This window comes from Xiphophorus hellerii, chromosome 21, assembly GCF_003331165.1.
Source record: "Xiphophorus hellerii strain 12219 chromosome 21, Xiphophorus_hellerii-4.1, whole genome shotgun sequence".
NCBI lineage: Eukaryota > Metazoa > Chordata > Actinopteri > Cyprinodontiformes > Poeciliidae > Xiphophorus > Xiphophorus hellerii.
Window position 1 is genome coordinate 22103226 of NC_045692.1, and position 15827 is coordinate 22119052.

The window sequence follows — 15827 nt, forward strand, 5'->3', positions numbered from 1 at the left end:
TTTTTTGGTTTGAATGCACGTTCACACCTCCTGAAACAAACCGGACCATCTTAACTGATGTGAATGCACCCTTTTTGTCTGTGTGTCGATGTCATGCTTAAGTAGAAGGAAACAAATTTCTACAGTACAATACTTGGCCACTATTCATCCCCGATCATCCAACAAGCTACATTTAAAAAAAAATTAAAGGTATTATTACCAGGATGAGGTTTAATAAAAAAGAATATCTGTACTTCTATACAAATCACAAGGAGGTTATGTTGTTCATTTCATGTTGAATAAGATCCTTCTCCTGGTACACTGAGTCCATGTATAAAGTTATTGCTTTAGGCAGGAATGACCTGAAGTCGACCTCACTGCAGCAAGTCTCTCAACCAAAGGAACCTGGTGCTTTGGTTTGTGCTCAGGTTATGCTGTGCTGTCCCTACTGTTGAACATCTTTTGTAACATCTGACTAGAGGCTGCGGTGCAAGGGCCAAGTTTGATTGGATTTCCTTTTATTAGTATTTAGTTTTTTTTTGCTAACTTTAATCCCAATGCACCAACAGGGCGCCCTCTAACAAAAACAAAACGGCTCCCTGAACCTCCTCTCTATAGATACAAATATCATCAATCATCTAATTTTTTTTACAGTCTTATTCATGTGCAAGGAAGGTGAGGTTGTTATAACAGAGTGATCAAATTTTGGTTAAAAATTTATTTAAAAAATACACAGAAATGATTTTTTTTTAGGAATAGGATATACTCACTTCAAAAAGTATGAGCCAAACTTTTAGTTACAGTAGTAATAGCTCATCGTTAGCTGCTAACAATGCTAAAGTCATTGTTTGAAACCAGATTTATTTGCTCTGGTTATCTTAAACTTTGATGCTTGATGCTGGAATTGTTAAGTGTGTAAATATTTCTTTATCTGCATTGATGTGAAATCCAGAAATCTAAACTAAATTTCTCAAGATAATGGAATAGTTTAACTGATGTTCTCACCAAAATCTCATCATTTTTCAACTTGTTGATGTGTCAATCAAGTCCCCAAAGATGACTTTTGCTATGGAAATAAACCACATTGAATTTTTTTAAACATTTTTACAGTTTTCAGAAAGCTAAAGTCAATCGAACAGACACTTAGCTTGGTTTTTAGCTTCCAGAATTTTCTTCAAAAATCTTTTATGCTGCGCCCAGAGTGAACAAGTTTCGCATGTCAAAAACATGTCTGACGTCTCAAGTTGGACACACTTTAAAGTAAGATGCTTGACATTTTGCTCTAGACGTTTGTCTAGAGTTGCTTTGCGATGAGAGGAGCCATTGTTTTCCGTTGCCGGTCTCATTGTACAATGGCTGATGAAATGGCTGATGAGAGAGTGGCTTGGCATTATTTACTGAAAGTAAGAGAGTGTCGTCGTCGGGAGAGTGTTTGAATTCACCAGATAATTCAAAGGTGTTGTGAGTTTGGTGAGCTTCACAACCTAGCCGGGAGCTGATGACAGTCGCCATCAGCGCTATTTTAGTCTCATCCACAACCAGTTTGATGACCTGCTAACCCCAACTATCCACCACTACGTCAAATAACGGAGTCTCTCTGATTGGTGCAACTGCAAAAGTTTAGATTTTTCAACTCCAGGATCGGCCACGTCGAACGACCGAAACACTTCAAATGTGCAGCGCGAGAGTAGACCGAGTCAGTCTGTAAGAAACTCCACGTAAACAACTGACACTCAAATCATGCTCGGTCTGAATACAGCATTAGTGATGCGACACCTTTCTACTACAGATATGTGACGTATTACAACTACTTATTTTACAGAAACTCACTTCAAAAACTGTTAATTAATTACTGTAAGAATGCCACAACTAGCTAACTGTTAGCTGCTAACAATGCTAAAGTCCTCGTTTGAAACCGTATTTATTTATTCCGGTTATTGTTGATTGATTTTCGGGGCAGATATTTTTCCCCAGACTCTATAAACTCTTCAGATTGTGTTCAGTGGATCTTCTTTGCCGTTGTGCCGCTCCTCACTATTCAAGCTACACAGTTAAATGCTGTTATTTTGTGTCCATTAGCCTCTAAAAACCTCCCATCTGAAGGTGTTTTTCTTTCGGTTTTACAGCAGGGACTACGTCAGGAGTCCGTTTTGCCCTTTTCCCACTTCTCCCTAGTCTCCATTATCCGCCGATGTACAGCCCAGCTTTACAACCGGCTGTTTCCCCGGTGACCTCCCGCTTCGGAGTCCGCCGCCTCTCATTGCCTTTGACCCTGTTTGCCATGCAGGCTGTAATTGTCACTCGCTCAAGGCTTTTAAAACCATCAAAAGCTCCTCAGTGCTGGGCGTGTGGCAGTATATCTCGGCTCTCATCAGAACGCTGTCCTCCAAGAGCTAATCCAGCAACCCCCGAGGTGGCTGATCCAAACCAAACTAATTATTTTGTTTAACCGCAGCGGCTGGAAAACAGCCACTGCAGTTTCAAAATGAAGGTCCAGAGCGAGGCGTCTCACGATGCTATCTCTTACATTTTCTCTCCTTTTCCAGCAGATAGAAATGTCTCTTTTTCTGTTTTTGTCACAATAATCTGTTTCTTGAAACAGCAGCCACCGTTTTAAAAGTTTTTTCTTTCTCTTTCTGTGTGAAGTCGGATGTGCTATATCCGTAATGGAGACCTACCAGCAGCGTGTTGAGGAGAATCTTTTTCTCTGCCCCTGAAGTCTGGACCTTCCCCGGGCCAGCAAATATATCAAGCAGCTTTCCAGTTTGTGTTCTGCTCTCAGAGGAAATAGGCTCCCTGAGGCTTTGAGGCCTTCTCTTGATCCCTTGGTGATACTGAGGATTTACAGGGACTCTAGTGATTAGCCAGAGGGGAAATGGGAAAACAGGGGCAATCGCTGCCAGCAGTCCCACATCCAGCAAATACAGACAAACACACACACACACACACACACCCCGATGCTACCATAGCAGGAAAACATCAGAACATTCACACACCTTATAAACGCATCATCACACACCGCTTTAAGACGTCTCTAATAATGTCTCTTATTAGGAATTTGTTTAAAAGGTCAAATCAAAGCAGTTCAAAATTTGGAGTGGAAGGAATATTTATTTAATAGCTGAATTTAAACTCAAATTTATTTAACATATTTAAAAGATTAATGGTTTTCTAAAAATTGAGGCATATATTTCAGGGGACGACGGGAGTATTAGGGTCATGCTAAGAAATAAAAATAATAAAATTATGAGAATAAATTTAGAATATTACAAGAATAAACTTGTATGAGAAAAAAGTCGAAATGTTACGACTTTATTCTGGTAATATTATGGTTTTATTCTCGTAGTATTGCAACGTTAATCTCGAAATATTTTGACTTTATTCTCTTAATTTATTCTGCCGTATCAAGGTATCCGCACATCCTTAAAAAATATTTAAAAGCCTTAAATTCATGCATCTAAAATTAAGACCTTAAAATATATTAAATTAATTTTTAAGCAAAATTAAGTTGGCCTGAATTGTTTTGTGGCAGGACTATTTAATCTAATTTATTCCATGTAGTTTACTCCTCCTGGAGACTTTTGTGTCAGGTAACAGTTTGACATCTTTATTGCGTTTTGTGACTCAAGGCGGTTGCAGCTACTGCTAGCTAGCTGCTAACATACCCTTGCTAGCTGGCTTTTTTGCGTCACTCATGGGCAAATTAAGCAAGTCATGTTACATTTCATTCAGTCTAGGAATAAAAAAGTGGCAGATTATTTCACTTATAACAAGACATTTTTCTCATGTCAAATAAAGTAAAATAATCTGCTACTTGATCTAGTACTTAAATCAATATTAAAGAATTATTTACTTAAAACAAGCTCCTTTATCTTTCTGAAGTTACTTACGAGTTAATTTTGTCTTATTTCAAGTGAACTAAGATATTTGCATTAGAAACTAGACCAAAATACTTGTAAGATTTTATGTTTGTGCAGTGTTTTATTGTATTTGTTACTTTGTAAATCAGTTTGTAGACATTGAAAGGTGCTACATAAATATATTTTGATTAGATTTTTTATTTAGATGTATAAAAGGCTATGAAAACCATGCCTATTTTTCCTTCAGTTGTACAATTAAGAATAAAGTGTAAAAAGCTCAACATTTATGAACATTGAACGTTACGCTAAAAACAAGCTAATAAACTTTGAAATATGTCTATCCTGCCATAAAGTTTATGTGATATAATTTTCTGTTTTTCCTTGTTTTTCTGAACTCGGTGTATGAATATGCATCCTCTTTTTTCCCCAACCTTGGAAATCAGCATATCTAAACAAATCAGAGCTCCTTGTTATTGAAAATGGTTGTAGCAGTCCCATATGTCCCATCTGGCCTTGAAGATAAAACACTGAAGAGACATGGTTTGAAAGTACAAGCTCTTCTGATGCAGTGTAAGTGTATTATTCGTATTTAGGGCTTGTAGTCGTGTAGCACGCTGGCATTTGGTTGATCTTATCCTCTTTCTGTAAGAGATAAGCAAAGGCCAGGATCAAACTGGCTTTATTTGGCTTCATGCTGCAGAGGAACGTCCAGCTGTTAGCTGGAGCTAAAGCAGAAAGAGTTGGACCTGAAGAGTGATGAGAGCGTTGCATCATTTATTTGACGGCGCCTTAAAAACCGTAAAGGTTAGCAGTACGGCTTACGGTGTGAAAAGAGGATCAAAGAGATTTTAAGGAAATAAAAGTAACTCAGTTACTGCACTGCAGGCTCTAGGATGAGAGGATGAATGGGTGGATGGATGACTTAAAAGAAAACTTTATATTCAGAGAAATCGGTGGAAGAATCTACAAAAAGATAGATGGATGGATGGATGGATGGATGGATGGACGGACGGACGGACGGACAGTAGGATGTTCAGATGGATGGATGAACGGTTGGATGTTCAGATGGATGAGTGAACAGTAGGATGTTCAGATGGCTGGATGAACCGTTGGATGTTCAGATGGATGGATGAACGGTTGGATGTTCAGATGGATGAGTGAACAGTAGGATGTTCAGATGGCTGGATGAACGGTTGGATGTTCAGATGGATGGATGAACGGTTGGATGTTCAGATGGATGGATGAACACATGAATAGGTTAAAAAACTTTACAGAAATCATCACAGATCAGTAAATGAAAGAGGAAGTGACATCATGCTGTTAAGGGATGCTGATTGGCCGGTCTCTGCTCATAGCTCTGCCTGCATGTACGGCAATCCCTAAACATCATTAATTAGCTCCAAACAGCTGAATCCTAATAAGATAAAAACTCCTGTGGTTGTGCCGTAGATTTCCTCAGAGGTTCAACGTAAAGTTTCCCAAACGTCAGCGAATACCTGATTCTGCTACAACAAAAGATTAGACCATTTAGAAGCCCAAAAAACGGTTTCACAGCTCAGTTTTGGTTCCATTTGGCAGCTTTAAGGGCCAGTTGTGTGAAATATCAGCTGCAGATGAGGTCGAGTGCCAACACCAATAGACAGAGGTTTCCAATTATCCAGCAGCGGAGGCAGAGGAACGGAGAAACAGGTGGCGCCTTTAATTGCTTTTTGCAACCCCAGAAGCAAAGCAGCACCAGAGGGAGCGGAGACGTTGGACGTCCTCTGGGAGGAGAGACATTCACCACTGTCCTCGTAATTGGTTTTATGGAGAATGTGGAAATATAATTCTGTTGTACAGGGTAATGTTTTTATTAAAAGCTCAGGATGAGAAGTATTGAGAGTGATTTGAATTTGGAGAATCAACACAATTTCCATCACAACAGAGGAAGATGGGTTGACGTTAACTCGGCTTTTATCGGAGAAACAGGATTTACCATCTGAACGAACGTCCGTCCATTCATTCATCCATTCATTCATTCATTCATTCATTCATTCATTCATTCATTCATTCTGTGCTGGTTGTACCATCTAACCTGAAGCTCATTGCTGCCATTTTAAATATTAGACAGGATTCGTTTTTAGTTTCTCTTGAAAATACAGTCTATGTATTTTATTTTAGTATTTTTTGTTGTTTGATCTGTTTTAGATCTATAGTGCTTTTATAATTTTTTATTGAAACATGCTTTATAAAATAAATAAAATTAAGGATAGATAAAAAATAATTTTAAATGTGGATAGTAAATAGATAAAATAATAAAAAGAAAGAAAACTAATAGATGAATAAAATAAGGAAAAAACATAAAAAATAAACATGGATTGCAAATAAAAAATCAAACTAATAAATTTATATAAATAAATCAAATGCATAAGCAGAAAAATATTTACATTTATTTTTAAAAATCTGGATAATAAATAAACAAATAAAACAAAAGTAAAGAACATATAAAGAAATAGATAAAAAATAAATAAATATGCATAGAAAATAGAAAAGAACTCAAATGAATATAAAATACAATATTAAATAACTAGATAAATACAAGAGAAGGAAAAATGGATATTCAATAAATGAAATAAGGAATAAAATTTTTGTTACCTTGAAATATTTTGTTTTTATCACATTTTTAAAACATATAAAACATGATGAATAAATAAATGAATAAAAATGTGATAAAGAACAGATAAAAACAATAAAATAAAATTCATAATCAATCAATAAATAAAAGTGGATCATGATCTAATTGAAAGTTTTCAGAACAAATTTTACATCCAAAATAACAGAACAGAGGAAATCAGCTGCCTGCTCCTCAACTTTAAGAAGTAGTTAGTAAGTTTGGTGCATGACATCGCTATTGATCACTATTGATTTCAATCAGCAAACCAATACCACTAATATCCTCTGTCTGTCCAGCTGGTGTTCATCTTTTTTATTTTCTGCAAACGTTAACCTGAGTCCGGAGCGACGTGGAGCAGGAAGCTTCATGCATTGTTCTAAACCGGGCCTGACAGTCTGCAGCTTCACGCACGGAGAACTGCAGCTCGATAATTGTAAATACTAAAGTATGAAATCATTATATGTCTCATAAAGTAGACAGCTGGACTTAAATGAGTCATCTGTTTAAGTGGCAGCTGGCACTAATGGAAAACCGAGACTTATATATCACTGAGCAGCAGGAGTTTCTGTTCGGCAGAACCTCCTCTTCTGGCACTGCAGCCGATCACACGGTGTGGAAAACACCATAAAATATCCTTTACTGCCCCAAAATGGGGAATAAATATAAAAATATGTATAAAAGAGAAAAAAGAATAATAATCCCATATGGTAAGGGCAAAATTTAAACAAAAATGCTGGATAGCGGTAAAAAAAATCAGTCAGAGAAAGAATTGTCAGTTTAACTAAAGTCTGAATTTTTGGGATTAAAGTCAGAGTTCTGAGATTAAGGTCAGGATTCTGAAATTAAAGTTAGAATTATGAGAAAGTTAAAATTCTGAGTTTATAGTCAGAATTTTGAAATGAAAAAAAGTCAAAAATCAGAGATTGAAGATAAAATTTTGAGGAAAATAGTTAAAGTCAGAATTCTCAGTTTAAATAGTCTGAATTATGAGACAAAAAAGTCAGAGTTCTGACATTAAAGTAAAACATTTCTGAGAAAAAAATTTTAATTCTGAGATTAAACTCAAAATTTTGACCAAATAAAGGTCAAAATTCCCAGTTTAAAGTCTTTTTTTTTTTTGTTCAGTGGCCCTGATCCTCTTCTGTATGATTCTTCCTTCTGCGGGGTTTTTATTAACCTTTTCACTTTTCGGCCTCATTAACATTCCCAGTCTGCAGAATGGGGGGTAAAGGAAAAAAAATGCAAACTTTTCAGCTTTTCCAGCCACAACGTCGGACTCAAACAACCTTTGCATCCAACCAACCATGAAATTGAGCTCTTACCAGGTTTTCCTGGTGACAGAGAAAAATCACGGCAGAATTGATGGTGGCTGTTAGTGCATCTAGAGAATCATATTGTCTGGTCTTTGCATCCGAATGAAATATTCATTGGCCAACACATTGGTTCTGTGCATGCAGCGGCTGCTTGGGAAGGAAAGTCTTCCTGCTTCTAATGACTTGGACGTCCTTGACAACCAGAATGTTCTTTAGCATCATTAGAAGGAAGTGAATAATCAATCATCTCTGGTACAGTTCTTCTGCGTTGTTCTATAAGTAGGTTTTAATGCGATTCCTTCCCACCAGGATGAATAAAATGACACACCAATGTGTGCAAACAATGGGCCATCTGAGTCTGACCCTTTCCTTTCCCTACCGACGAAAAATTACTCTCTCTGCGGGGAGCTAACTCAGACATTGGCACTATTTCATTTCTCTTTCAAAATATTCTCAGCAGGCCTCCAATATGAATCTAATAGAGCACCAGGGTCCTCCAGGAGTGTGTTTGCATAGTGGTTCTCACATGTAATATGCCACATGTTTCTATCCCAAGAGGTGCAACGCTGCTACCTGCTTTCCAGATTCGTAAAATCCCTTCAGAGCGACGAAACACAGAGGAAATCAAAAGCAAACCGCCTCATTTCCTGACAAGAAACTCTAAATTCTAACATGTTTTTTTTATGTTTGACAGAAACTTGTTGTTTTGCTCACTTCAATTTTATAAAACACACATTTCTGATTGCCGTTTTACACATATACACTCAGATTAACTGCGTTAGGGGGGATCCACTTCTGCATGTTCTCTGGGGTTCAGCAGAGCCTCTGTCTCTACCTTGCTGCTCCCTCCTGCTGCTAAACTTAATGAAAAAATGTGTTGTGAGGCAGAGGATAGTGGGAAAAAAATGGTCCTTCTGGTCCAACTAAAGTTTTTTAAGCATTAGTGAGCAATGTAGCTCTACAAGCAACTGAAAAAGCTTTCTGAAAATCCTGAAATTTGTTACTTGCTGAGTTATCTCAAGCTAGTAAAGCTGTCATTGGTAGTCTCTCCTACAATAGCACCTTAGAAAATTCATATATCTAAAATTAAAGCATTAAAAAGTCTTAAATCCATGTAAAAAATGTAATTTGGTTTTAAATATGCTAGTCACAGGTCTTAAATTTTGGCAGAATGGCCTTACAAGCTTGTGTAATCTATGTTTTTTCTGTCGGGGAAAAGTTTCTTCTTTCATTACGTATCGCTAACTAGCTGCTAATATACCCTTGCTAACTAGCTTCTCTCTTTTACATCTACCATGAGTAAGTCACCCAGATTGATGTTGTAATTTAGAAACAACCTTTAATTGTCTCATCTTTCTAAATAAAGTTTGAAATAATTAACTAATCAAAATAATAAAAATACAAGCGATATCAGGAGCATTTCTCAGAAGCAGGTATTAGCTTGGTTTAGCATGTATTAGCTTATAGTAAACAATGAGAGGGATAACATGAGAGATAGTAGCAGGTAAACTAGATAAGCACACTTTAGTGGAATAGCTGGTTGAAGTTCATCTGTTAGCAAGTTAGCATGGCATTATTGAGCATTTCTTAGCCTAGCCTACACTGTAAAAAAAGTCAGTAAATTTACGGTAAAAAACTGTAAAAAACCAACAGTTTTTGACCGTCGTATCCAAAAACATTGCATTACCGTAGAAATTACATGGAACTACCGTAAGTCGAAACTGCAAAGAAAGTCAGTAAATTTACGGTAAAAAATTGTAAAATGCCAGCAGTTACTGACCAGAATATTCACAGCATTATACTGCCGTAGAAAATACATGGCATTATCATAACTGAATAAACATATATCCTAAATAATTGTGACAGTCACGAATGTAGAAAATACAGAAATATAGTGTAAAAATATAAGTAATTGTAAAGTTCTTAAAAAATTGTAATATTGCCAGCAGTTAATTACCCTAAACTTAACAGTAGCAATCAGCCAAAATTACAAATTTTGCTGATGTTTAGATCTACAATGTAAAAGCGTAAACAAGACTGCAAAATAATTTTTTACAAAGAACAGAATGCTGGTGTGATATTTTGGTTTCTTTTTTAATAATGCCTTTAATACACCAAACTGAAATCTCAGCAGTAGACCAGGCATCGATCTGGCGATCCACCGATTGCAAAGCAAACTCCTACAGCCAACGCCACCATCATTTATGAGAGCATTTGATCATTAACATTAAGAGAACTGTATGTTAGCCCCTCTTGCTTGAATGAAGCTGAAGTTGGTTTCCAATTGCTGCTTCCAATTTGGGAAATGGCTAAAGGGCAATTCCACCTAATTTTTCACTGCAATCAGCATCTTTAATTTACTCTAGCTAAAAAACTACAACACCTAGACTCTTCAAATCTGGACTAGATTATTCTCAACTCATATCAGAATATTTAGAACCAAGTGTGGGATTTGTAAAACCTTTATCTGATTTGTGAAACTTCAATAAAGAACAATTCTAGTGTTATCCAAAATCATACAAGTTGTAAAGTCACCCATCATTGAAGTTTCACAAATCCCACACTTGGTTTTAAATATTGTGCTATTAGTAGAGAATAGTCTAGAGCAGGGGTCCCCAAACTTTTTCCTGCGAGGGCCACATAGCTGTTCCTTTCTCTGCTCGGGGGCCGGTCTTAGTTTTTGGAGAAAGATACCTTAGAAACTTATTGTCGGCGGGGGGGGGGGGGGGGGCTGTTCTGTCTTTGAAACTGTCGACGGGGGGGGGGGGGGGGGGGGGTTGCTGACTACGACACATTCGCGGTCGCTTTTAGATAGATTTTTACCCAGAATGGAAATGGAAAAAACCGTGAGTGAAACGGTGACTGGGACTGACTAGTATATATTTGAGGGAAAGTTAGTTTAACATCTGCTCAAGAGCCCCCTGGTGGTTGAAGAGAAATCCACAAACCAGAAAATACAATATATGAAAAAATACACTGAATGCTCTCTGGTATGAGGAGGCGGGCCAGATCCGGCATTGCCAGACCAAATGACGCAGGCCGTAGTTTGGGGACCCCTGGTCTAGAGAGTTTTTCATTTTGTTATTGTGATAAATAGTAGGGTTTACAGTAAATGGAGACTGTTATTTGTCATGTAAACAAATAATTATCTAGTTTGCATTGCTGCTTGATCCTTCAGCATCAGCAGCAAGATTCTTTTAACTCTGTTCCTGTAGTGGTGTCCTGAACTCAACACAGTAAAGTCACTGTGCTAACTAAGGTTGCTAACTAGGGTGCTGAGAGCCCAGTAGGCCTGGTCCTTGTCAAGATGCTGCTACTGTCTTTGAAATCAAATTTCTGCTATTTTTGCACGTTCAGGAGGAGAAGGGCAACACATCACAGGTGAGTCCCTTTCACGGTTTCAACTGAAGTTAGCTAACTTTAACCAACTGACAAAGAAATGTGTAGTTTCTGAGCCATGCTGTTTATGTACATGCACTGCAGCTAGATATTTTTACTATATGGAACATTTAATCTTCACAGATGCAACACTTCCATTAATGTTTCTGTAGGAACGGCTGCATAGATTATATTTCTGGTCTACTTCAGACTACATGTGCTTAAAGTTATTGTTAATGGCAGAAGCAACTTTTTCCAAGTTTGGTTCAATAATTAATTTGAATTACTTTGAGTGTGAAATGTTCATGCATGCAAGTTAAATCTCTGAAGAACATGTTAGCTTTTGTTTCAATATTTTGGTAATACTTAGAAGTATAAAGCTTGGCATCAGAGATATTATTTAATATTTTCCTTTGACCTCTTGACTCTCACACCCAAAATACTTGCACTAAAGTCACTGGGTCCATGACAGTTGAAGGATTTGAAGATAAGAGAATTTAAATATTAATATTTTACAGCTTTTCTCAGTTTGGGTGCATCTCTCAGAACAGAATTGAAATTCTTAAAACTACCTGTTCAATCTTCAAATTACTGTGTCACTTCTGCACATCAAAACAATTAGTTTTGCAAGTTTTGCTTTTGTACATCATGTAGCTGGTTATGTACACTTCTATGCTTTTATAATTGTAATTTGCTTTTATCGTCTTGATCAAAATATGTTAACCCTCCTGTTGTCCTCGGGTCAAAATGACCCGCCACTGTGTTAAACCCCCCCCCCCCCAAAAAATCCCCTAAATGTAATTTTTTTAACTTGAGATTTTAAGACTTTTCCTAGATTGGCCCAGACAATAGAAAAAGTTCAGTGTTGCTTTTATTCTCATTTCCATGTAAGCTGTACAAAAAAAGGTACAAAGATGGTCTTCAGGTCAAAATGACCCGTGAGGCAAATGGAGTTGAAATCAAGGTCACAGAGTTATTTACAAACCATAAAATGTTACAAAGTTTTAGTTGTGTCTCAGATCAATCAGTAGCAGAAGTGAGCAGAGAGTGGAAGGCCAATTTTCCGAGCCACAATGCCAGTCAAACTCTTTCACACCTACTCAAGACTGATGCGATTTGATGACCGTGAATCAAGACCAGCAAGACGTATGACAGACAAACTTGCAGCCATAAGAGAGGTATGGGACAAGTGGGTGGAGCGGTTGCCCTACCTCTACAATCCAGAGCCTGATGTAACAGTGGATGAGCAACTGGTTCCATTTAGAGGTAATCTGTTTTCATATTTGTAATAAAAGTGATTTTCACTATTGATTTCTTTGACTGTTTTCTGTGACACTGATACTAATCACTGATGCTAATGTCTTTTGTCCAAAGGTTGTTGTCCTTTCCGGCAGTATATGCCCAGCAAGCCAGCAAAATATGGGATCAAGTCATGGGTGGCTTCTGAATCAAGCTATGCTTGGAAAATGCAAGTCTATACTGGGAAGTCAACCAGTGGATGCCCAGAGAAGAACCAGGGGTTGCGAGTTGTGCTTGATGTGACAGAGGGACTGAGGGGTCACAATGTGACATGTGACAATTTCTTCAACTCTTATGAACTCGGACAGCAGCTCCTGAAGAGGAAGATCACCATGGTTGGTACAGTTCAAAAGAACAAGCCTGAGCTCCCACCTGCACTGCTTGGGTCAAAGGAGAGAGAGGTCTTCTCCTCAAAGTTTGCCTTCACACCCACCACCACTCTAGTTTCCTACCTCCCAAAGAAAAACAAGAATGTAGTTCTTCTGAGCACACTGCACAAAGACGGCGACATTAGTGACCGTGAGGACAGGAAGCCAATCATCATCCTGGAATAAAACCGAAACAAAGGAGGTGTGGACAACCTAGATAAGGTGATTGGAGCATATAGCTGCAGAAGAATGACTGCCCGCTGGCCCCTGGTCATCTTCCACAACATCATTGATGTGTCCTCCTACAATGCCTTTGTGATTTGGATAGAGATCAACCCAACCTGGATGTCTCATAAGCACAACAAGAAGAGGGTGTTCCTGGAGCAGCTAGGAAAGGCACTTGTAACTCCACTCATTGAAAGAAGGAAGCATGTCCCCCACACAGAAGCCTCAGCAGCAGTTGTGAAAGCTATTCAGAGTGCAGCAGCTCCTGATCAACCTGAGGATCCATCTACCACAGCCACTTCCTCAGCTAAGCCAAGTAAGAGGAAGAGATGTCAGTTCTGCCCTCAGACTGTAAAACACATACTGTGTGCTGCAGGTGTAAGAAATATATCTGCAAAGGCTGTGCACTTGCATACTGCCCTACATGTGCCAATTAGTTGAATGGGTTATGTTATTTTTCATATTTTTGTATTGTACATCCTCTTGTTCACTGGAGAAAAGTAAAAGAAAATTAGTCACTGTGATGAATAAAAATGCATTCGAAACTCATTTTGCACATTTTTTTTCTTAAGCTATAGAAATTCAAGTGGAGAGGGAAAAGTCAAGTATTCACACATTTTGTGGTGAGTGACAATATACAAGATAGAATTTGGTGTTTAAAATTCAATTAAGCTGCTTATATTGGGGGTTTATTGAAGACGGGTCATTTTGACCCGGAGGATAAAGGGTGTATACAGAAAATGAGGACAACAGGACAACAACGTGTCTGTGTTGAATTCTCAACTTCCAAAATAGCATCAGTTCATTGTGTAAGTCTTAACATGCATAAGTCTTAAAGTTGTCATAATGTGAATCATATATTAATTAATTTATATTCTATTATTTTCTAAATCTGTCCTGAATTGGTAAATTGCTCCCAAGTGAGTCCTGAGTTTCTCTAACAGGTCAGTGTATGAACCATTAGCTCAACCAACGATCAACCAGTTTTCTGAAACAGATTGGAGGTGCATCTTGTGAACCATCAGTTGGCAACATTATGCTCTATATAGTCAGAACACAACACAATGTTACATGTCTGAGAACTGATGAACAAGTATCTGGGCAGAGTGAACAGCCAGAGAGAAGAAGAGGAGTGAGGCTGAGGAGGAAATAGTTGGGAGGAAAGCAGAAGAAGAGTCAGAAGAGGCTGAGGACATCTGCCAGTTTCCATCAGTCCAACATCAGGACATGGCTGAGACCCACAACATGATGCTGATGGAGGTCCTCCCACCCTACTGTTCATTCCTTAACCCCACTGAGGAAAAAAGATTCCTCAGTGGAGTTAAGGAACAAAGTGACTATGGAAATTAAAATGTAATGTAATTTCTACAGCACTGTACAGTTTTCCTTGAGGAGATTGTCCTGTGGCTCCTTTTCTACTTTTTTTGTTCTCTGCATTTCTGTCTTTTTCTTTCTGAATCACCATGGCATGGTCCATGAATAAATTATAGCAAAAGCGTAAATCAGTGTTTCTCAATCCTGGTCTTCAGCGTCACCCTGTCCTGCAGGTTTAGGTATTTCCCTTCTGCCACACACCTGAATTGTATCTCTGGATGATTAACAAGCTTCTGCAGTACTTGATTGTCATCCAATCATTTGAATCAGCTGTTCTGGAGTAGAGGCACATCTAAAACATGCAGAGCAGGGGGGCGTTGAGGACCAGGGTTGAGAAACACTGGCGTAAATGATCCTTTTGTAGTCTCTTCTCATGACTAATCGATTTGACTGTCTTATCTGTACATAGAGAGACTATAACTTATTATTTTGAGTCACTGATATGTTAACAGACAGGATTTTAAGAGCTGAACTAAGGATTTTGAAAGCAAACAAATGCTATTTTTCCTGTTTCTACAAATTGTTTTGAGAAATGCGCTTACTGTTTTGTAAATGCCAACAATGACTCGAGAAATGCACCAAAAGTGACTGAGAAAAACTAACCTAGCATAAATTGTCTCAGCTGTATCAATTTGTTTGCCTGTATGAAAAGTGTTCACATTTACAGCTTTGTTTCTGCTAGCTTGCAGGAAATGTAACTTACATAAATGGTTGAAGACAACCTATTGGCCTTCATGAGACTCAGATAAATGGTGAGTATCTATTTCATAAATTGCCTAAAACAGTTATATTTGTTTTTAGTTTGTGTATTTTGTCTGGTTGCAGACCAGAGGATCACACCTGTTGACAACAAACAAAGGTTTAACTACTGAATTTTCAGTCAGAAATGATCACACCACCTGGTTGAAGTACCTGTGTCCATATGCAAGTCAACAAAGGTGAAACAAACATTTAAGCGAATAAGATGTTCATGTAGTGCATCTTTCTAACTTTTTCTTTTTGTTTTCCAGCAGAGAGGAAACACCCGATTGACAACATGCGAGTCTCAATTTCAACCTGTGACTGGGAAGACTACAACCATCCTGAGCAACGTCTGATCTCAGCGACTTGTGACTCTCAACCCAGAACAAGAATCCTTTTATCACCATTTTGTCTTCTACAATATGTTATCTCTTATGTGGACACATACTGTTTGTTTTGTTTTTGTTTTCCAGATCTCAGTAATACCGTGAGGAAACTGGACATAAAATAGAATCAGTTCTTTTTTTAACTTGACTTTTTAAATAGAAATTGTTTCTTTAAGTGGATTACTCGTAATCTGTATTTTTGTTTAATTAGAAATTATTTTCTTTATAACTTTCTGTATAGAAATGCTTGA

The 15827-nt window shown here is 37.8% G+C and overlaps 2 long non-coding RNA genes across 2 annotated transcripts in view; both read right to left on the reverse strand.

Moving 5' to 3' along the window:
- Nucleotides 1-2794, reverse strand: part of LOC116711871 (uncharacterized) — a 43062-nt gene extending 40268 nt beyond the window's left edge. The window contains exon 1 of the long non-coding RNA XR_004337354.1: nucleotides 2658-2794. This is a non-coding gene — a long non-coding RNA (uncharacterized LOC116711871). The remainder of the gene's footprint in view (nucleotides 1-2657) is intronic.
- LOC116711869 (uncharacterized) overlaps nucleotides 1-15827 on the reverse strand; it is a 463421-nt gene that overhangs the window by 190207 nt on the left and 257387 nt on the right. The gene's annotated exons all lie outside the window — the stretch shown is intronic.